Genomic DNA, 23,061 nt, shown 5'->3' with positions numbered 1-23,061 from the left:
AATTATTGCATGAGAAAATATGGTAGTACTGCAAGTTTTGTTTTCTCTTTTTATAACAGTATTTGAGTTGTTTATATGATACAAATTGCATTGGTAATAGTAAATGCATGTATTATTTACTTGGAATAGTTGTTGATAAGATGGGTTTTTCTTCCCCTCCAGCTTGCAATTGCAGCACAGGGATTAAAAATGAATCCACTTAGCTCTTTTTATTTTCCTTCTGTGCGAGATGGGATTTAAAGAAAACAGATCCAAAACTGTGGCACTAAATAGTCACAGGATCTGATCCTACAAGCAGGCTGGCTGGCTAACCTAGTGAGGAGGGCTTTAAACTAGGTTCACCGGGGGGAAGGAGACCAAAGCCCTGAGGTAAGTGGGGAAGTGGGATACCGGGAGGAGGCACGAGCAGGAGCGCGTGAGAGGGGAGGGCTCCTGCGTTATACTGAGAAAGAGGGGCAATCAGCAGGTTACCTCAAGTGCCTATATACAAATGCACGAAGCCTGGGAAACAAGCAGGGAGAACTGGAAGTCCTGGCACAGTCAAGGAATTATGATGTGATTGGAATAACAGAGACTTGGTGGGATAACTCACATGACTGGAGTACTGTCATGGATGGATATAAGCTGTTCAGGAAGGGCAGAAAAGGTGGGGGAGTTGCACTGTATGTAAGAGAGCAGTATGACTGCTCAGAGCTCAAGTATGAAACTTCAGAAAAACCTGATTGTCTCTGGATTAAGTTTAGAAGTGTGAGCAACAAGGATGATGTCGTGGTGGGAGTCTACTATAGACCACCAGACCAGGGGGATAAGGTGGACGAGGCTTTCTTCCGGCAAGTCGCAGAAGTTACTAGATCGCAGACCCTGGTTCTCATGGGAGACTTCAATCACCCTGATATCGGCTGGGAGAGCAATACAGCAGTGCATAGGCAATCCAGGAAGTTTTTGGAAAATGTACGGGACAATTTCCTGGTGCAAGTGCTGGAGGAACCAACGAGGGGCAGAGCTCTTCTTGACCTGCTGCTCACAAACCGGGAAGAATTAGTAGGGGAAGCTAAAGTGGATGGGAACCTGGGAGGCAGTGACCATGAAATGGTCGAGTTCAGGATCCTAACACAAGGAAGAAAGGAGAGCAGCAGAATACGGACCCTGGACTTCAGAAAAGCAGACTTTGACTCCCTCAGGGAACTGATGGGCAGGATCCCCTGGGAGAATAACATGAGGGGGAAAGGAGTCCAGGAGAGCTGGCTGTATTTTAAAGAATCCTTATTGAGGTTACAGGGACAAACCTTCCCGATGTGTAGAAAGAATAGTAAATATGGCAGGCGACCAGCTTGGCTTAACAGTGAAATCCTTGCTGCTCTTAAATACAAAAAAGAAGCTTACAAGAAGTGGAAGATTGGACAAATGACCAGGGATGAGTATAAAAATATTGCTCGGGCTTGCAGGAGTGAAATCAGGAAGGCCAAATCACACCTGGAGTTGCAGCTAGCAAGAGATGTTAAGAGTAACAAGAAGGGTTTCTTCAGGCATGTTAGCAACAAGAAGAAAGTCAAGGAAAGTGTGGGCCCCTTACTGAATGAGGGAGGCAACCTAGTGACAGAGGATGTGGAAAAAGCTAATGTACTCAATGCTTTTTTTGCCTCTGTCTTCACGAACAAGGTCAGCTCCCAGACTACTGCACTGGGCAGCACAGCATGGGGAGGAGGTGACCAGCTCTCTGTGGAGAAAGAAGTGGTTCAGGACTATTTAGAAAAGCTGGACGAGCAAAAGTCCATGGGGCGGGATGTGTTGCATCCGAGAGTGCTAAAGGAGTTGGTGGATGTGATTGCAGCCATTGGCCATTATCTTTGAAAACTCATGGCGATCGGGGGAGGTCCCAGATGACTGGAAAAAGGCTAATGTAGTGCCCATCTTTAAAAAAGGGAAGAAGGAGGATCCTGGGAACTACAGGCCAGTCAGCCTCACCTCAGTCCCTGGAAAAATCATGGAGCAGGTCCTCAAGGAATCAATTCTGAAGCACTTAGAGGAGAGGAAAGTGATCAGGAACAGTCAGCATGGATTCACCAAGGGCAAGTCATGCCTGACTAATCTAATTGCCTTCTATGACGAGATAACTGGCTCTGTGGATGAAGGGAAAGCAGTGGACGTGTTGTTCCTTGACTTTAGCAAAGCTTTTGACACGGTTTCCCACAGTATTCTTGCCAGCAAGTTAAAGAAGTATGGGCTGGATGAATGGACTATAAGGTGGATAGAAAGCTGGCTAGTTTGTTGGGCTCAACGGGTAATGATCAATGGCTCCATGTCTAGTTGGCAGCCGGTATCAAGTGGAGTGCCCCAGGGGTCGGTCCTGAGGCCGGTTTTGTTCAATATCTTCATAAATGATCTGGAGGATGGTGTGGATTGCACCCTCAGCAAGTTTGCAGATGACACTAAACTGGGAGGAGTGATAGATACGCTGGAGGGTAGGGATAGGATACAGAAGGACCTAGACAAATTGGAGGATTGGGCCAAAAGAAATCTGATGAGGTTCAACAAGGACAAGTGCAGAGTCCTGCACTTAGGACGGAAGAATCCAACGCACCGCTACAGACGGCAGCAGTTCTGCAGAAAAGCACCTAGGGGTTACAGTGGACGAGAAGTTGGATATGAGTCAACAGTGTGCCCTTGTTGCCAAGAAGGCCAATGGCATTTTGGGATGTATACGTAGAGGCATTGCCAGCAGATCGAGGGATGTGATCGTTCCCCTCTATTCGACATTGGTGAGGCCTCATCTGGAGTACTGTGTCCAGTTTTGGGCCCCACACTACAAGAAGGATGTGGAAAATTTGGAAAGAGTCCAGCGGAGGGCAACAAAAATGATTAGGGGGCTGGAACACATGACTTATGAGGAGAGGCTGAGGGAACTGGGGATGTTTAGTCTTCAGAAGAGAAGAATGAGGGGGGATTTGATAGCTGCTTTCAACTACCTGAAAGGGGGTTCCAAAGAGGATGGCTCTAGACTGTTCTCAGTGGTAGCAGATGACAGAACAAGGAGTAATGGTCTCAAGTTGCAGTGGGGGAGGTTTAGGTTGGATATTAGGAAAAACTTTTTCACTATGAGGGTGGTGAAACACTGGAATGGGTTACCTAGGGAGGTGGTGGAATCTCCTTCCCTAGAAGTTTTTAAGGTCAGGCTTGACAAAGCCCTGGCTGGGATGATTTAATTGGGAATCGGTCCTGCTTTGAGCAGGGGGTTGGACTAGATGACCTCCTGAGGTTCCTTCCAACCCTGATATTCTATGATTCTGTGATACAACTAGAGGTGGACTTTGTCCCAGGGGCAAAAGAGGGGGGCTGTAAATCTCAATTCCAGGGTGTCTACCAGTGACCTTTCAGGTACAATGCATACAAGGTCACATTGTGTGGAGGATGCCATTTGGAGCCCCGGGCAGCACTGAGCAGGACGGAGCAGCTGACTCCCAGTGGGTCAGATCTTGCTTTTAGGGGACCTCTTGCTGCCTTGCAGCCCGCTGCGATGCCACCACTGCCTGCAACCCTTATTTGCATAAGCAGCCTCACTACTTCAACTGAGGCCTAATCCAATGTCCTTTGAAGTCAGTGGGAGTCTCTGCTGATTTCAATGCAGTTGGGATCAGACCCCCGCTAGCTAGCTAGCTATGCATGTTAGAGCGGGCTCTCTAAAGGCATTTTATCTGACACTTCAGACATTTTCTGATTTGGCATCTGGTTTCATTCTCATTTGCAAGAAGTTTGGCAGTGCAAAATAAAACCTCTTCCATTATTCCTTGTGAAAATCGAAATCTCTGCCAAGAGAATTCAACAAAGCCCAACTCAAAACTATTTGTAACAGCAATATTAGCCCAAGCGAACACAAGCTTACGTCAAACACTGATGTACAATAAAGACACTTTGGATTCTATTGATGCTTGACAAATATCAGCATTTGGTGGTATATAAGAACACTAACATATGTATATAACTCAGATCTTTAAATATATGAAAAGGAGACTATCCACTCACACAGCTAAAAAAATTCCCTCTGGAGCATGATACTTGGGACGTAGCAGGTTGCTTACAGACTTTAGTCAGTTAAAATCTTGTGTTTCTATAGTACGCTTCATCTGAGTATTTCAAAGTGCTCTATAAACTTTCATAAATTAAGAGTCAATGCCCCCTGTGAAAATCTATAGGTACAGCAGTACAAATCCCTGACTTTCTGGTTCACTGGCATTCCAAAAAAGAAAAAAAATGGTTTGGCTTGAACCAAAGCCACTATCCTTTTTGAATTTTTGATTGATTAAAATGTTGGGAATTTCATTTCAGGTGAACAAAACAAATAGTGTGACCAAAACATTTTGCTTTGATTTGGGGCACTTTTTTTTTGCGGGGGAGGTATTGGTAAGGGGTATGTCTGCATATGAAACATAGGTTTGCTGGCTACTTGTTCAGTACTTTCAGTATCTATGAATCAAGCAAAGAGCTGATTTTAATTCTGCCCACATGTCTGATGTTTTCAATAGGTAAAAGCCTGGGTAGTTGCATAAAAGGAGTTTATAATCAGTCTTGACCATCTTATTCAATGGTCAACTTGGCATTTTAATCTCTCCTTCAGTGCACCCTCTTTTGGCTTACAATGGAGATGGACTGAAGCTGCAGAACTGTGAGCGGCAGAATTCTGATCTAGATACAGATTTCAAACAAGCTAAAGTCAATGGCTATCAGATATGAATCAAAAGCCCACATCCAGTCTTTAGATAGCAAACAGATCTTTGCTTCTGGCTAAGTCTTGAGACAGTATTTGACTTAAAAATAAAACACTGTAGGGTTCATAGGTCTATTTCATTGTCTTCAGTAGGTTCCCTTTACTTTCCACAATGCAATATTTTTAACCCATTTATTATAACTCAGACTGCATGTCATTGTAAGATAGATCGTGTGAATGCAAATATTTTGTCCACAGAAAATCTTGAATTGTACCTTGCAGTTAACCTGTATACCGGCTCCTCCTGGAGGAGATGGAAATTATTGCACTGCAGAACATGGATGCATTTCATAAACCAATATTATGAACTTTAAATAGTAACAGTAAAACAATTTTTTGTATTAAGAAAATTTTACTGTTCTGAAGGGAAAACTCTGAATTCTGTCCTCTTAGCTAGGTCCTCCAAACAAGACTGAAACTAACTTTCATTAACTGTTCCTGCTGTGATATCTGCAGCTCCGAGTACCTCCCGCAAAATACTGGACACCCAATTTCAGGGGGAATTGGGGTCACTTGGCACCTTGCAGGAGGTTCTTAACTCCCTGCAGGATGAGGTCCTGAGACTTCCAGGTGAAATTCAAACTGGATCTACCATTCAGAGTCCTTAGAGATAAAAGGTACATTCAAAAGGCCCAAGTCTTCCTCAGGTCCCCTTCTGCGGATGCTCCAGTGTTGGGAAATACAGCAAACAGATCGCTGGTAGGGCTGGCTCTTATTCCTCTACCCCTGTAGCTTCCTGTGCTGGGCATATGGTGGCAAGGGATGAGGATATTACAGCATATACTTATGTTTTTCAATTTAGAATAATTTGCTCATACACACCATGAGAGTCCTGCCAACAAATTTACAAAATGTTTGTAATTGTTCTCCATAAGGGTCTCGGGACTCCGAAATACCCTCCCCACCACTCCTGGCCTAATAGAGCCCAGATTTCAGGGCCTATTTTCCAAAAAGACCTTTGAAGAAAAGTAAGGGGATCAATCATCAATGTATGGAGTGTTTATGCCTGGCTGCTTGGTTGAAGGGATATTTCCAAGCCCTGGGGCCCTTATGAAGAAGGCCCTGCCAGGTCCCAACCACTCTGTTATATCGAAGGGGACTGAGTGTCAGTACCTTTGCTGATATATTGTCATAATACATAACCTATATTTATGTAATGTGTGAGAAATTGACAGCTGAGTAGGTTGGAAGAAAATAAATGGACCTAGAATTATAGATGAGTGAAGCCAGGATGGATCTCATTTTGCAGAACCAATATCAAGACCAAGGGCCCTTTATAGACAACTCAATAGGATTTTCTATAACGGGTCACTTTTAAAAAAAAATCGTAGAAGATGTGAATCATCCTCTGGAATGTAATAGAAAATACCTATGCTATAAAATTCTACAGGAATGTTCAAGGAATGAAGATCATTCTCTCTATCAAGTTTTATATAGAATCCTATGAAATGACAGTCCAATCCTTTTAGATTCATACTTATTAAATTCTGTAGGATTTTTCCAAATGGGTGGTTTGGGGTTTTATTATCCAAATGCAGCGTGATAAATTTTGGCCTCTGGCTAACTATCACATTCAATACAAAAAGCTGTGTTAATAGCTGGGAGACCTGGCCAGTGCTGTAAAAGATTTTCAAATATTCATTATCATTTTGAGATGAATTCACTTATGCTCTCTTGCCATCTTCTTACTGTTTGCTTTCCTTCAATTCTCTGAACAAGCTTCCTGGCAGAAATACTCACTGAAACAGTAAATTTTAGGTGACTATTTTAGGTAACTGTTGAAAGATAGTGTCAAATTTATAATAAAGTGCACTTATGCCAGAAACCTGACTAAAAAGTTTATGCATCCAGTCAAAATAATACCCATGTGACTTGTGTCTAAACAAAAGTTTGAATGTTATATCATACAACATAAAAACTGCTTAAAAAGCAACAGAACAATAATTTACAGATTTTTTTTGCTTCCCTCTAACCAGGAAAACAGTGGATCTGTTTGTAGATCAGAAAAGAGGCTGAAATTAGTCGACTGTATTGGTTATTGATTTTTATTCAGATTTAATTCAGTCAGTTCAATTGTCAGTTCAATGTTTGCTTTATACAAATTATTCAGAAAGCACAAAGACTGTATCTGTGGTTTATTAGGGTACATTTCCTAGCCTCTGATATAGTTTAGTAAAATAGAAGCCTAGAAGATGAAGCTACTAGACTGACTTGTACATCTTCTTTTTGTCATTAATAAAGTGCCAGATGATCCTGGATCCAAAGCCTATTTAAGTCAGTGGAAGGACTGCTATTGATTACAATAGGCTTTGGATCAGGGCTCTGAAGTGCATTTATTTTACAGCTATTGTGAAGAGCTGCAGGATAATGTCTGGCAAGAAAGATGGTTTGGTCACTGACTCGTGGCCATTGCTGATGAAATTAGTGAGCAGGAAGTGGGTATAAAACTACCAAAATGTCAAGTCTCTTAGCACTTCTTATTTAAGAGGTGTCACTTCAGTGGTATTTCAATTATAGTGATGAGTCATTGATATTGATAACTGTTACGGACTTGAAATACATTCCAGCACGACTTGATATGGAAGGATAAAGGATAGAAACCCAACATCCCAGGGGGGAAAAAAGAAGAAAATAATAAGTAACTGTTAAAATAACGAGAGACAAAATTCTGAGTTAAAGCTGCCATCATAGCTGCAGCCCAATTCCACTGTGGCTGGTTCTGGATTCTGTGGATAGGGAAATCAAGCAGAGGTCTTAGCTTGATGACTATATGCTGCAGTGTTCCAGCAGAGCAGGATAAGTCAGTTGATTCTATGATATTGTCATTGAGAATTTCCTAACTTTTCTAAGCTTTTCAGCTGACCATTCCAAGGGAGAGGGTGAAAAGGATATACTCTCCTTCTCTTCTTTCTATACTGCTGAGAAAGGGTGATAATTTCCCCCTGGATCACCCCATTGTGCCAGGTGCTGTACAAAAAATAATGCCCTATGCAAGGAGCTAAGAATAATACTCAATGGATACAGACAGACTGGGGATTACATGCAAACAATGAGACAATATTTGTCAGCATGACAGGCTATGGTCTAACCAAGTATTTTGTTGCAGGCATCAGGGCAAAGTATTAATAGCAAATGCTATTGACCATAAAAGCATTTTATTTAGGCCCTGATCCTGCATGTAGGCAGACCCCAGTGCCTTCATTGAGCGTCACTGAACTTAATACTATATCTATACTGAAGTCTACAGGGGTAATGGCTACTGTGTAGTAATCTTAAGTTAAAGCAGAAGCTTTACGGAGGCTAATGGCAGGTTAGAGTATACAGGGTGCTGACTGATGGTAGAGGATGGTTAGGTGATTGGATAGTCTGACTCCCTGTCTGCAAAGGCCTGTACTTTAAGAATTTAGGTGTATTCTTATCACTTGGCTAGTTCTAGAGGTATAAAAGAGAGAATCAAAATCACTGTCTGCTGGTGTAAGGGCCTTCTCTTACTGTGACAGTCTGAGGCCCTGTGCTTAGGCTAAGGCCTTTGGCTAAGCAGCAGAGGCAGCCATAAGCTGGGAAGCGACTGGTCACATCCTCACATTCCAAACTAGTCACATTGAAAGAAGGTGCTATTGGGCTGTTAGGAATACAATCCTGTCCTGATAATGCCTATCACCTCCAGAGAAAGGGAAGTGCCTAGAAAATGTAAAAGGAAACAGTATCCTGTCTGGCACGAACTCATCAATACTGGGATGTGAAATCCTCACTTCTGTATTGTTTTGTCATTATAGTTCCCACTTTGTTATTGTTTGTCTGTATAATCTCTGTCTGGTTCTGTGATTGTTCCTGTCTGCTGTATAATTAATTTTGCTGGGTGTAAACTAATTAAGGTGGTGGGATATAATTGGTTACATAATCATGTTACAATATGTTAGGATTGGTTAGTTAAATTTCAGGAAAATGATTGGTTAAGGTATAGCTAAGCAGAACTGAAGTTTTACTATATAATCTGTAGTCAATGAGGAAGTGAGTGGGTGTGGGTGGGGGTGGGTGGGGGTGGGTGTGGGAGATGGGAACAGGGAATGGGGGTAAGGAAATTGGAATCATGTTTTGCTCAGTGGGGAGATGGGAACAGGGAATGGGAGTGGGGAAACTGGAATCCTGTTTGGCTAAAGGGAGAAATGGGAACAGGGACACAGGTGTAAGGCTCTGTGGTGTCAGAGCTGGGAAGGAGGATACTAAGGAAGGAAACTGGAATCATGCTTGCTGGAAGTTCACCCCAATAAACATCGAATTGTTTGCACCTTTGGACTTCGGGTATTGTTGCTCTCTGTTCATGCGAGAAGGACCAGGGAAGTAAGTGGGTGAAGGAATAAGCCCCCTAACAGGGTAATGGCTACTGTGTAGTAATCTTAAGTTAAAGCAGAAGCTTTACGGAGGCTAATGGCAGGTTAGAGTATACAGGGTGCTGACTGATGGTAGAGGATGGTTAGGTGATTGGATAGTCTGACTCCACTGCCCCCTAGGGACCCTGTTGTTACCAATATGGAGAAAGAAAAGGAGTACTTGTGGCACCTTAGAGACTAACCAATTTATTTGAGCATAAGCTTTCGTGAGCTACAGCTCACTTCATCGGATTCATTGGAATAACAGAGACTTGGTGGGATAACTCACATGACTGGAGTACAGTCATGGATGGTTATAAACTGTTCAGGAAGGACAGGCAGGGCAGAAAAGGTGGGGGAGTAGCACTGTATGTAAGGGAGCAGTATGACTGCTCAGAGCTCCGGTACGAAACTGTGGAAAAACCTGAGTGTCTCTGGATTAAGTTTAGAAGTGTGTGCAACAAGAGTGATGTAGTGGTGGGAGTCTGCTATAGACCACCGGACCAGGGGGATGAGGTGGATGAGGCTTTCTTCCGGCAACTCACGGAAGCTACTAGATCGCATGCCCTGATTCTCATGGGTGACTTTAATTTTCCTGATATCTGCTGGGAGAGCAATACAGCGGTGCATAGACAATCCAGGAAGTTTTTGGAAAGCGTAGGGGACAATTTCCTGGCGCAAGTGCTAGGGGAGCCAACTAGGGGGGGCGCTTTTCTTGACCTGCTGCTCACAAACCGGGTAGAATTAGTGGGGGAAGCAAAAGTGGATGGGAATCTGGGAGGCAGTGACCATGAGTTGGTTGAGTTCAGGATCCTGACGCAGGGAAGAAAGGTAAGCAGCAGGATACGGACCCTGGACTTCAGGAAAGCAGACTTTGACTCCCTCAGGGAACAGATGGCCAGGATCCCCTGGGGGACTAACATGAAGGGGAAGGGAGTCCAGGAGAGCTGGCTGTATTTCAAGGAATCCCTGTTGAGGTTACAGGGACAAACCATCCCGATGAGTCGAAAGAATAGTAAACATGGCAAGCGACCAGCTTGGCTTAATGGTGAAATCCTAGCGGATCTTAAACATAAAAAAGAAGCTTACAAGAAGTGGAAGGTTGGACATATGACCAGGGAAGAGTATAAAAATATTGCTTGGGCATGTAGGAAAGATATCAGGAGGGCCAAATCGCACCTGGAGCTGCAGCTAGCAAGAGATGTCAAGAGTAACAAGAAGGGTTTCTTCAGGTATGTTGGCAACAAGAAGAAAGCCAAGGAAAGTGTGGGCCCCTTACTGAATGAGGGAGGCAACCTAGTGACAGAGGATGTGGAAAAAGCTAATGTGCTCAATGCTTTTTTTGCCTCTGTTTTCACTAACAAGGTCAGCTCCCAGACTGCTGCGCTGGGCATCACAGAATGGGGAAGAGATGGCCAGCCCTCTGTGGAGATAGAGGTGGTTAGGGACTATTTAGAAAAGCTGGACGTGCACAAGTCCATGGGGCCGGACGAGTTACATCCGAGAGTGCTGAAGGAATTGGCGGCTGTGATTGCAGAGCCCTTGGCCATTATCTTTGAAAACTCGTGGCGAACGGGGGAAGTCCCGGATGACTGGAAAAAGGCTAATGTAGTGCCAATCTTTAAAAAAGGGAAGAAGGAGGATCCTGGGAACTACAGGCCAGTCAGCCTCACCTCAGTCCCTGGAAAAATCATGGAGCAGGTCCTCAAAGAATCAATCCTGAAGCACTTACATGAGAGGAAAGTGATCAGGAACAGTCAGCATGGATTCACCAAGGGAAGGTCATGCCTGACTAATCTAATCGCCTTTTATGATGAGATTACTGGTTCTGTGGATGAAGGGAAAGCAGTGGATGTATTGTTTCTTGACTTTAGCAAAGCTTTTGACACGGTCTCCCACAGTATTCTTGTCAGCAAGTTAAGGAAGTATGGGCTAGATGAATGCACTATAAGGTGGGTAGAAAGCTGGCTAGATTGTCGGGCTCAACGGGTAGTGATCAATGGCTCCATGTCTAGTTGGCAGCCGGTGTCAAGTGGAGTGCCCCAGGGACTGGGGCCGGTTTTGTTCAATATCTTCATAAATGATCTGGAGGATGGTGTGGATTGCACTCTCAGCAAATTTGCAGATGATACTAAACTGGGAGGAGTGGTAGATACGCTGGAGGGGAGGGATAGGATACAGAAGGACCTAGACAAATTGGAGGATTGGGCCAAAAGAAATCTGATGAGGTTCAATAAGGATAAGTGCAGGGTCCTGCACTTAGGATGGAAGAATCCAATGCACCGCTACAGACTAGGGACCGAATGGCTAGGCAGCAGTTCTGCGGAAAAGGACCTAGGGGTGACAGTGGACGAGAAGCTGGATATGAGTCAACAGTGTGCCCTTGTTGCCAAGAAGGCCAATGGCATTTTGGGATGTATAAGTAGGGGCATAGCGAGCAGATCGAGGGATGTGATCGTTCCCCTCTATTCGACACTGGTGAGGCCTCATCTGGAGTCCTGTGTCCAGTTTTGGGCCCTACACTACAAGAAGGATGTGGATAAATTGGAGAGAGTCCAGCGAAGGGCAACAAAAATGATTAGGGGTCTAGAGCACATGACTTATGAAGAGAGGCTGAGGGAGCTGGGATTGTTTAGTCTGCAGAAGAGAAGAATGAGGGGGGATTTGATAGCTGCTTTCAACTACCTGAAAGGGGGTTCCAAAGAGGATGGCTCTAGACTGTTCTCAATGGTAGCAGATGACGGAACGAGGAGTAATGGTCTCAAGTTGCAATGGGGGAGGTTTAGATTGGATATTAGGAAAAACTTTTTCACTAAGAGGGTGGTGAAACACTGGAATGCGTTACCTAGGGAGGTGGTAGAATCTCCTTCCTTAGAGGTTTTTAAGGTCAGGCTTGACAAAGCCCTGGCTGGGATGATTTAACTGGGAATTGGTCCTGCTTCGAGCAGGGGGTTGGACTAGATGACCTTCTGGGGTCCCTTCCAACCCTGATATTCTATGATTCTATGAATATGGAGAAAATGACACATGCCATTATGGATGGAGGGTAAATCACGGTGCCTGTGATTACATGGGAAGAGGAAGCTGCAACAGAGAGGGTTAATGGCTACATGTCAGTGACCTGTATTTTAAGAAATTGCAGCTTGCTGCTGTCTTAACAGAGCAACATAAATAGTTATCACAAAGGGTGTGCAAACAGGACTAAAGCAAAGGACATGAATAACCTCCCAGCTCTATAACCCAAACCAAAGATGAATCGCTGTGCTCCAGGCTCAGTACCACATTTTGTAGCCTAAAGGCAATCTGAGAATGAGAAAGCTGCAGATGGGAGATCTTATCAGCATCCCAACTAAAACATTGCCATTGTCGCTAAAATCAATTTCCAGCCTTGTCCGGCATTGCACTCAGCTACATTACTTTACAGTGCTCAAAGAGCCACCATCAGCACTTACTTTCTACCACTTCATAATGAACAGGGGATAAGTGAATCTGCAATAAGATTTCACTGGTTGGAGACCCAGAAAGCCCTTATATTCCCTCAACTGTAAATACAATATTTTTTATGATCAGCTTTCCTTTACTCATTGGGACATTCAACCAGGGAAAAAGTGGGATGTCAAAAGCTGGAATCTCCTCCTGTCTCTATGGTGCTCCAGATGAAACCCCCACAAGGAAGCATCCTGAAACTTTGAAACAACTTGGAGCTGGGTTTAGATCCTAACTCGGTGGCTCAGTCCCATAGGTAGGGGTAATTATTTTTTTCTGCAGTACCTACAAAGGAATAATGAAATTGGGCCAGTAGAGAATTAACTTACTGAATCTGAACAAATTCAGCCATCCCTATACAAGGCATAGCATCAAAATTATATAAGAGAACAATATAAGAAAAGATATTAGGCTCAATCCTCAGCTTGTGTAAATGACCAGAGCACTGCTCTTCTCCCACTGATGGAGCTGCACTGATTTTTTTCACTCACTGAGGATCTGGCCAATTTCTATAAGATTTTTACAGAGACCATCATTTCCTAAGTGGCCAAGCAACTAACTCTAAGCATTTTGGGGACTGAATGGCAGTCTCTGAAAGGCTGTTCCTATGCTGCACCAGTTCAGATGGTGGTTTTGACCTTCCACGTGACAACACATTCTGTGTCAGTAAATTACTACAGTGCTCTGCTACATGTCTAAATTTTGACATATTACCCATGAAAATGAGCTTAAACAGAGCAATAAATAATCCCAATAAGACAAGGAATCTTCTTTTCCAATGTTTAGGCTACACACATCCATTTCTCAAGTGCTTCCACAATTGCTTAGCTGCACAATGACTTGCTGCGGAGCATTGTGTTCCCTCAGACGTTTGGGGAAATAGTAGGATGCAATAGCAATACCAGAAAGTGTGGGCTCAGTCCCACAAGATAGATATGTACAGTGGAACCTCTCCTTCCATAATTTTATATATCTGTATTAAAGAATCAGTGTGAATCACAGCAGGAGAATATCTAGCCTGGGAACTAAGGCTCCTGGGTCTTAGTCCATAGGCTGGGTTATGATCTCATTACTACTGTTGTCTTCAGAGGAATTATTCCAGAGTTACACTACTGCACCTGAGATCAGAATTTGGCCTCTTGTTCCACCACTGACTTGCTGTGTCACCTTGGGCAAATCAGTGAATGTGTCTCCCTCCATTTCTCTATCTGCAAAATCTACTTACTTACATAACAGGGTAGCTGTGAGATACGTTTGAAAAGCACCTTCGAAGTGTGGTTGTTAGAGTAATAGTAACAGTGCTGATATCTGCCATATTTCACAGGAGGTTACTGAAACACTTGGAAAACAGTAATCCTCCCAATACCCCTTTTGAGGCAGGTAAGTAATATTGCACGTATTTTAGAGATGCACAGATGTTGCAACTTGCCCACAGTAGAACATGGAGTCGGTGTCAGAGGGCCTTGGGCTCCCATCCTGCAAATGCTGAGACACACTGAATATTGTGTGGTTGAACATTGTCTGGTTTTTTTTTTTATTAACAGGTTTGTCAAACACAACTCTCTACCAAAAATTGTTTCAACAAAAATATTTTGGTTTTCATTATTTTTTTATAAAAAGGTTTTGGCAACAGAACTCCATAATTTTTCAGCCTGTTTTTTGACAAAACCCAACATTTTTCAATAATTTCAAAATGAAAATTTATCATTTTGCTGAAAGTTTAACTTCCCAAACAACTCTGTTAACTTTGCTATGTGAGTTCAATGTAACTACTCACACTGAATTTCAATTTCAAACCTAGGGGCCAGATCCTCATTTGGTGTAGGTCAGTGTAGCTCTATTGATTTCAGTGGGAGTATACCACCTTCTGACTAGCTGAGGGTATGGTCCTGTCTCAAACCACAAGGCTACACATCATACATCTAACATTCTAATAAACCAGTTTTTGTTTCTCTTTAAACTTTGTGCCTCCCATTGATGGACATACAAGAACCTTATGCAAAAAAACAGAAATAGATGCTAAACTTGTAATTTCTACATTCATTTTTTATTAGAGTTCGAACAAATCAAGACATGTGGATCAAACTAGTACCATGGACAGCTACTCTTACAATTACAGGCAGCTTTGTAAACACCCTGGCAGAATATCTTCAGACTGCATAGACACTTGACCTCTGTATCTTAGCTTGGGGCAGGAGGGAGTTTGGCGATTGTTGAAGATTCCAATACTGAACCAATAGTGTGAGCCAAGCAAAAGTGTAACCAAACATAATACAAAGTGCCTCTTGTAACTTGGCCAATGCATAGTGATCCTCTCTGTAACAGGAACAATCCTGCTATCCTGATCATGCCACATTGTGCCCAGCTGTGCAGTGGTTCCGTGGACTCTTGGTATTTAGGTTAAGAGAATCAGTTACTTTCATTTATGAATTAAGGTTGACCTGACATCTCGGTTGGTGAAAAGTTACTGCAAGCTGTGGGGCTTTTATTCTTCTGTGATCATATGGCCACATGTCTGGTCAGAAAGCCAGACAATGAAGAATCCATGAAAGCTTCAGGGAGGGAATCTGGAGTAGCAGAATGCCAGAGCAAGGGGTGTAGAGCAATCTGTCTTTCACCCCCTTTTGTCTTCAGCACCCTATCTACCCAGCCTTGCATATGTGTTAACAGGTAGGGAAAGGAAGCTTAAGATTCCAATTGGGGAAAGTTTGCCAAAGTCAAATGTATTTAATATTTTGAATGAATCCAAAATCATCCAGCTTCAAACTCCCCCACACCAGTCAGCTGTGATCAGGAATATCAGTGTGGGTAGTCTATGCTAAGGCAAAGGTTCACACACTTTGAGTTAGTGAACCATCCCTTGGGGGAAGCTGTCATTAAACTACAGAGAATTACGCCAAATATGCGTGCCCCATTAAGGGCAAAATCCAAGGATCGCTTAGAGGAGACATGGGCTTTCATTCTTTGCTGAATATATGTTCCTCTTCACATTCAGCCATGCCTGCTATAATGGACAACTGGAAACCCTGAGATTTTAATCTTGGCTGCTTCCAGCACCCCATGGCCTGAGGGTTTCTCTTCTTGAATAGGAAAAAAAGTTTTATTCTAAAAAGGAAAATAAAATAAAACTTTGCCAGCGATAAATGACTGAACAATGCTGGGTCTCGATCAAGAGCTCTCATCTTCGGAGTTTGCCTGGACAGAACCTACATTTCTCTTCCTCTGCTACTGCACTCAATGGCATTTTCACGGATGAAGGGCCAACATTGCTGAGATAATGGAGGCAGGCCTGAGGACTTGGGAAATCCCACAAGAGCTGGAATCTCAGGCTAAGGATGAAGTTAACCTTTCCCTAGCTTTTATATTGTAGAGAAGTCTCACTCGAATGCCAGACACTGAGATATTTGTCTTCTTCAATACCCTTCAAGGGAATGTATTTTAGGGAAATTAGCTTGTCTGAATTCAATACAGATGTATAGATAGAGTAATGCAGGGGTTATGATAGTCTTGTCACTGCAGGCTACTGACTGGTTTGGTACAATGCTTAAGGTGCTAGCCTGGGCGATGAGAGAGACAGATTTAATTCCCAGCTGTACCACAGACACCCCGTGTGACCTCAGGCAAGTCACATAGTTTCACTGCCTCATTTTACCTATCTGTAAAATGGGATCATAGTTCTTCCCTACCTCACAGGAGAGTTTTGAGGGTAAGTGTATTAAACATACTATGGGGATTGGGGGGAGGAGGCAGATAAGTACCATAAATACTCTTGAATTTTTGGCTCAGGTACTGATTCTATGTTTGGACATGGGTGAGTCATGGGCCTCAGTTTCCTGATCTGTAAACTGAAAAGCGTGCATTGAGCCTTCAGCAATTAAAGTTTGCAAAGTGACTTAAACATCCTTGGTTGGAAGTTTAATATAAGTGGAAAGTGTTAGCAAAAGTTGAGAGAACCTGAATTTGTCTCCACGCTGTAATCATCACATTATTGCAGTGACACATCTATTGTACAAATCCTGCTTTGTTTCCTTTTCCAGCCCTGAATTTAAGCACTGCTTCTCTAAGGAAATATCTCTGGCAAAGCAAGAGACAAGCTGTCAAGCAAATAGACAAACAACTCTGTCACTTCAGTACATTTCTGTGCAGGTACCGGAACAATGATATGCTGCTATAATTAAAAATGAATTACAACAGAGGATTAATAAAAGAAATGCCAGACGTCACCGGTTCATTGGAAGACTCTAAACTGGAGGAGGCAGGCAGAACAAATGTAAGGAAAACAGAGAAGTACGGTGAAGAGGCAGCACAAAAGGTGCCTAATACTTACAAGCTCAGCAGCATTGGTGGGGGGAGGGGTCCCAAAGACAGACCGCAAGATATTCTGCCGAAATTCAGGCAGAGCAGACGCTCAAACCTACAGGGGGAAACAGGCAAGATGGGCAGCGCTAATCTGACTATTTCCAAGTGGGATTACAGTACAGCATCAATTTCTAGGGGCTGAACAGTGAACACAGGCCCCATTGCTGCAAGACTCCTGTGGACTTTTAGGTTCCCTGTGGATGCTGGAGCCTGTCCAAGCACAGCAGTTCGCTGGTTTGGGACCCAAGACCAAATCTTGCAAACATTTACTATTGGGCCCAGGATCTCAATAGCACTAATCACTGTAGGAAATCCTGTGTCTGGCCCTTGGAGGTTGCAGGATCGGGGCTGTCCATCGTGTTTTGTGAAGTGGGATGTTTTATGCTAGAATATGAAGAAGGCCCTCAAAACTCAGCCAAACTGTTTGTACACATTTGGCCCGATTCGCAGCTGCTGTAAACCTTCCTATCTCCAAGTTCACGTGACCATGATGATCTCGGAACCTTGCCATAATCAGCCAGTTGGTTTCTTGTAGGTGGAAATGAAATATGGGGAAAACTACTAACTGGAACAGAGAACTCAAAGTAATGCAGCATCTAGACCAAGTCTATGGCGGGGGAGTTGCAGCTACACTAGCTTACATATTGAGGGTCAGAGCCTCAACTGGTATAAATTGGCATAACTCCACTGCTTTTAATTTATACCAGCTAAAGATCTGGAGAGCTGGAAGGTGTAAATTCTATACACTTCGATTAACATAGTCTTACCAACTGAGTTTCTCTGCCTCTTGTAAGTACTTTTGATAACATGAGGAGTGGAATTTTATCTTCAAAGATATTGAGGTACATTTGTGATGCTGGAAGTCCATGGGCCTGTGCATATTTATATAGGCAGTGGTTCTGAACGTGGATCATCTGGTTTCTCTGGAAATACAGAAACTAGAGAGCCAGTGTCGCCTATGTGTTTAGATTTTTTTTGTAACTCTTAAATGGGTAAGACTCCTATTTGTGCTGAGATGCTGTATGGAAGTGCCAGTCTAGAACAAGTGTGTCACTCTAGAAGTAATATTAGGTTTGCCACTTGGCATGTGCTAGTCTGTCTTTAAACCTTCATTATGCAAAGGGGTGAGGGTGACTTCTGCTAAACTTCATCTTTCCACCTCACCCCCATCTTGTCTCTTTCATCATACTACTGTATTCTGCCTGACCTGACATAAGCTGTGAGCTCTTCAGGGTAGAGGCTGTCTTTACTTGACTAACACGATGAGGCTCTGATCCTTGAGGAGGGTCCTCGGCTCCAGCTGTAATATAAAGAATGGCTTTTGGAGATCACTTCCCCTCTAAAGTGAATGGAACGCTATTGGAAGGTGCTAGATTTACAGTCCTCCAGGCAGTTTCTCGTTAACCACAGAGCAGATACTACACAGGGGTTGCAATGTCAGCTTCCCCACAGTGCACGGCCAAGGTCTGACCTTTTTGATGGGGGAGGACCACCCCAGAGAGTAGATTATCCTCCATTTAGTACTTGAAATAATAATGGGCCTGAAACTCCCCATAAAGCTGGAGTGACAGTGGTGAATCATGCCCTAAAAGTCCAAAGTGCTTTGTGACACTTAGGTAACTATGATCCCCGGTGTTGAAATAAGGATGCTGAAGCCGAGAAGCCAAAAGTTTCTGACATGGTTGACTAAGTACAAGCTCCTAAATCAGCAGCCTGAGCATGTGTTGCTGAGTTCTGTAGCTCAGGTGGAGTTTATGTTCATTGTTCTCGTTCTCCCAGGAGTTTGAGACACAACTGGTCTTGCTTCTAAATATAGATTAAAATTCTTTGCTGCCCATTCTGCTTTCCTCATTTGATCTTGGATAAAATGATCCACATTTAAACTTGGTAGGAGTTGAATCTTAATTTCTTTCCAGAATACTTCTGGGTCCCATGTTTTTCTACGCTCTCCTGCATTTGCTGTCCCTGCATCCATTTTTGTGACACTTATTACAGGGCTCTGTTTCTTTTATGATAGTCATCTCAACTTACCTACTCAAACTTCCCTCTGGCTGGGCTCCTAGATGCTATAACTCTGATGCACTAGGTACTTCTCCTTAGTAGCTGGGAAGAGATACCAACAGTTTAAGGGACTAGAAATGTGTAAAGGCAGGAGCAGTAAGGGCTGGGATTGTCAGAGGAGCCTAAGGGAATTAAGGCACATCTGTGGTGAAATAGAAATGACTGAGAGAAAGGTTGGCCTTATGGTTAAGGCATGGTCTTAGGGCTGAGGAGACCAGGGTTCAATTTCTGTTTCTATCCTATACTTCCTGTGGGACATTAGGGAAGCCATCTACTCTCTCTTTACCTTGGTTTCCCTCTCTGTAAAGTAGGGATCGTTATGATTCTTTTCTCAAACCCTTTACCTGGTCTGCTAAATAGTCCTTCCCCTAAAGAGCTGCCAGTCTTTTACATCATGCATATAGAGTGCTCAGCAGAATGGGGCCCTGATCTTGGTGATAGCTTTGAGATGCTACTGTAATATTAATAATATCCACCTTACTCAGAGCTGCAAGACAGTGTTGTCATGTCTCTCTTTGCTTTTTAATAAAGAACCAGAATATGGTGCCAGAGATGGGTAATCTCCTGCAAAGATGAGGAATAACAACATCCATAAAACAAATCATGGAGAGAAGACCCAGTCCCAAGTGAATATGACAGGAGACCTGGACGTTCTGCAGAGAGGGGTGGAAGAGGGATGGGGGGGGGGGAGGGGAACTCCAGGCCATTTGAAGTTCTGAAATGTTTGACCAAGTTTACTGTTCACACCCAGTTCTGAAGATGGACTCTAATCACCACAAGAAAAGCCATTCTAACAGTATTTCTGTTCACCGACAGATAATAGTGGATGGGAACAGAACCACTTGCCCATCTTCTGAAGTGAGGAATCCGCAGGCCACTCCTTGAAGTAGAGGGGAGTGAATATGCTAGGCCAATCCAAGACCAGACTGAAGGGAAACACCAATGTCTGGGCAGCTTGTTGGTGTGACCACTCTTTCTTATGCTGACCAGTGCTGTCCTTGTGTTTCCCTGTCTGTCTTTTTTTTTTTTAAAAAAGAAATCCATCTGTTGTCTCTGGTCCTTTATAGGTTGTGGCAAGGACTATCTGGTGTTACATTAACACAAATGAGATACCTGATGTGATCATCTTTAAAGACTATAAATTGGGAAAGAGGCTGTCTGCTAGGCTGCTCCCGGAAGGTTGGAAGGATGCAGCATAAAATGTTACCAGGCTATCATTACTTATCAGAAAGGATTAAAGGGTATGAACACATTATTTTGCTGTACAGCTTATCTGTAAAGGCAAGCTTCTCCTCCTATGGCTTAAAACATTCTCCCAGTTCTCTACTCTTGATATCTTCATATCATTTTGTTACATGTTGTATGTATTCATTGGGGCACACTGTTCTCTGATGTGATTGAGTCATTGAGAAGTTTTAGAATATACAAAGAGGCTTATATCTTTATCTGAAAGGTAATATCGGAGAGGAGCAGAGATGCAAAAGTTCCTGTTAGCCACTAGGTGGTGATAACATATTGCATATTTGTACAGTGAATCTGTACATGTAACTTGCTTGCCAAAAATAACTAGGACTAATTGAGTGGTAGGTGCTTGTCAGTTTCTAATTCCGCCTTGAGACTAGTTCTTGCAAGTTTAGTTTTTAACCTGTAGGTAAAAACAGTCTCTGCTCTGAGTGGGTTTCAGCAAAACTTATGCTTTCTGAGCCTCAGACTCTTAATTCTGGTCCTTTTTTTTTACTATATTTAATTAGGAAATATGAACAGGCTTACAAATCCCTGCCATGCAAATAGCAGAAACAAAATCATCATTACAAAAGTGATCATTTGTTTAAAGAGACCCTACACAGACATACAGTTATCAGCTCTGCCCGTTGAACAAGGTATTACCATATTAGAAAGGGAGCATCGTTAGACCACCTACAATATGTCATTTCTAGTGAATGTATTAAATTAAGTGAAATCTTAGGTTACACATTTAACAAACCAAATATGTCTCTCAAAAGTTAATATTAAAAAAATGAGACAGGTGTGCTGGTTGTTTGCCGATGAATGTGCTTTGTCTGAGTATCAAATAAAAGGTAACCAAATATCCCACTCTCCATTTGTCTTCTGTCTGTTTTGCTGGCATGTAACTGGTGTGTTAATTTTTCCATAACCACAACCTCCCATGTTTTTTGAACTGCGGGGGGGGGGCGTGTTTCTGTATTTCTGTTTACAGTTAGAGGCTCTCAAACGCCGAGCAGCTACTAGCAGATGAGAGATTCTTTTTGTCGTTTCCTCTTGTGTGACCGTTTCGGTTGGGAAGCCCCGGGAGGATTACCAATGGATCATTTGGTAATAGATATTCAGCAATTTGTGATATTTAGTTACAGATTGCATCTCGTTACTCTCTAATGACTAGACATGTCCACCATTTCTGCTTAAAATCTCCTCTTTCACATGGTTGCTCCAACACTGATCCCCATTCAATCTCTCTCTCTATTTTAACCCCACTGAAACAGTACCTTAAAATTTTCTTCCATTGTACTACAGACTAAGGTGGTTGGTCCTCTTTTCCAGATCAAACCTCATTCCTCTATAGTAATTTGTCTATCCGTGTCCTTAAGGCAGTATTTACACTGTACACTAAGCCCAGCAGTGTGGGACCCAGGTGTTTGGACTCACTGTTTCCCAGTCTGTGCTTGAGCATGCACACTGCATTGTAAACCTGGGTTTACACTTGCTGGAGCCATGCTAATGCATCCAAACTGGACTACGCAGACCTTCTGACTCGGGTCTGCGGTTTAACCTGCATCCACACTGCAACTGCAAGTGCACACTGCAAGACTCTGGCTCTGATCCACCCCCTATAGCAGGACCACAGGAGTGCTTGTTAACCCAAGCTTGTTGACCCCAGACTGATTTGTGTGTGGACGGAAGGGGGGCTTGGGGTAAAACCTGAGCCAGAGCCCGGGCTTCATGTGCAGTATAGACATACCCTTAGGTAGGTTTCTTCTTTTAGCTCACCACCTTTGCCTGGTATCTGAGCCTAAGCTCCAGCCTGAGCTGGAACGTCTACACAGCTATCTTTAGGACCACAGCATGAGTCCTGCCATCCTGAGTCTGTAGACCCAGGCTCTGAGACTCACTGCCATGGTTATTTAGTGTTTTTTTCCCTCCGTGTAGACATGCCCTTAGTGATCAGTGGCTATTTGTTCCAGTCCTTACAGGATTACATTGTACCTAGAAGGTATGGCATTATAAATCACATCTACTCATTTTATTATTGTATTGGCTGGCTTCCTCTGAATCATGGGGGGACATATAGAGACAGAGGTGGAAGCAAGATAACCAAAGCATGGTATCTGATAAATAATCACTGTTAAACTCCTGTCACCTTTTCTGTTACATTTCAACGACATTTTTTTCCTTGGCAAAGGTAGACAGGTATGGCTGTTCCTTTTAAACTATCAGGGTTTTCAAATAATCAGCTCCCAACAACTGTTAGGAATTGGTGTGAAGAGACAGGTGGCACACTCTGAGCGGCAGGGAAAGTTGGGGGAAAACATACAAGGCACAGAAACAGTCTAGCTTGAGGAGCTGCATGGAACCTCATTGCAATAAGACTGAACTAATTGTTTACAGTAACTTCTCTTGGTTGCTCCTTTACTCAATAATCCACCCCAAGTATTCGAAAATCATGGCTCAGTCTCCCAACAATCATCAGAAGCTAAATAAATGTGTTTTTTCCCTTCTTCTGCTTTTTTGTGTCATATTTACGGCATTTCTCTGTAATCACAAGCGCCGGAAAGATATGTAGGGTATTGCTTCAAGAAAGCTGAGCTCACAGTCACACGATTCCAGGAACTGGGGTGTTAAGGACCACCGGAGAGCAGGACTCAGGCTAAAATGCAAAGAGTTGGTAGCACTGTTAATGTCCCTTGGGAGGGCTCACTTCCTGTAGCCCAGATGCCCTTGTGGAGTGAGCTTCTGGGCTGGTCTTCTGACTGTCGAACAGTCTACATAGTAAAGGGGAAAAGCCCC

This window comes from Natator depressus, chromosome 1 (genome assembly GCF_965152275.1).
Source record: "Natator depressus isolate rNatDep1 chromosome 1, rNatDep2.hap1, whole genome shotgun sequence".
NCBI lineage: Eukaryota > Metazoa > Chordata > Testudines > Cheloniidae > Natator > Natator depressus.
The sequence above is the reverse complement of the archived record's forward strand: the minus strand, read 5'-3'. Positions refer to the sequence as shown.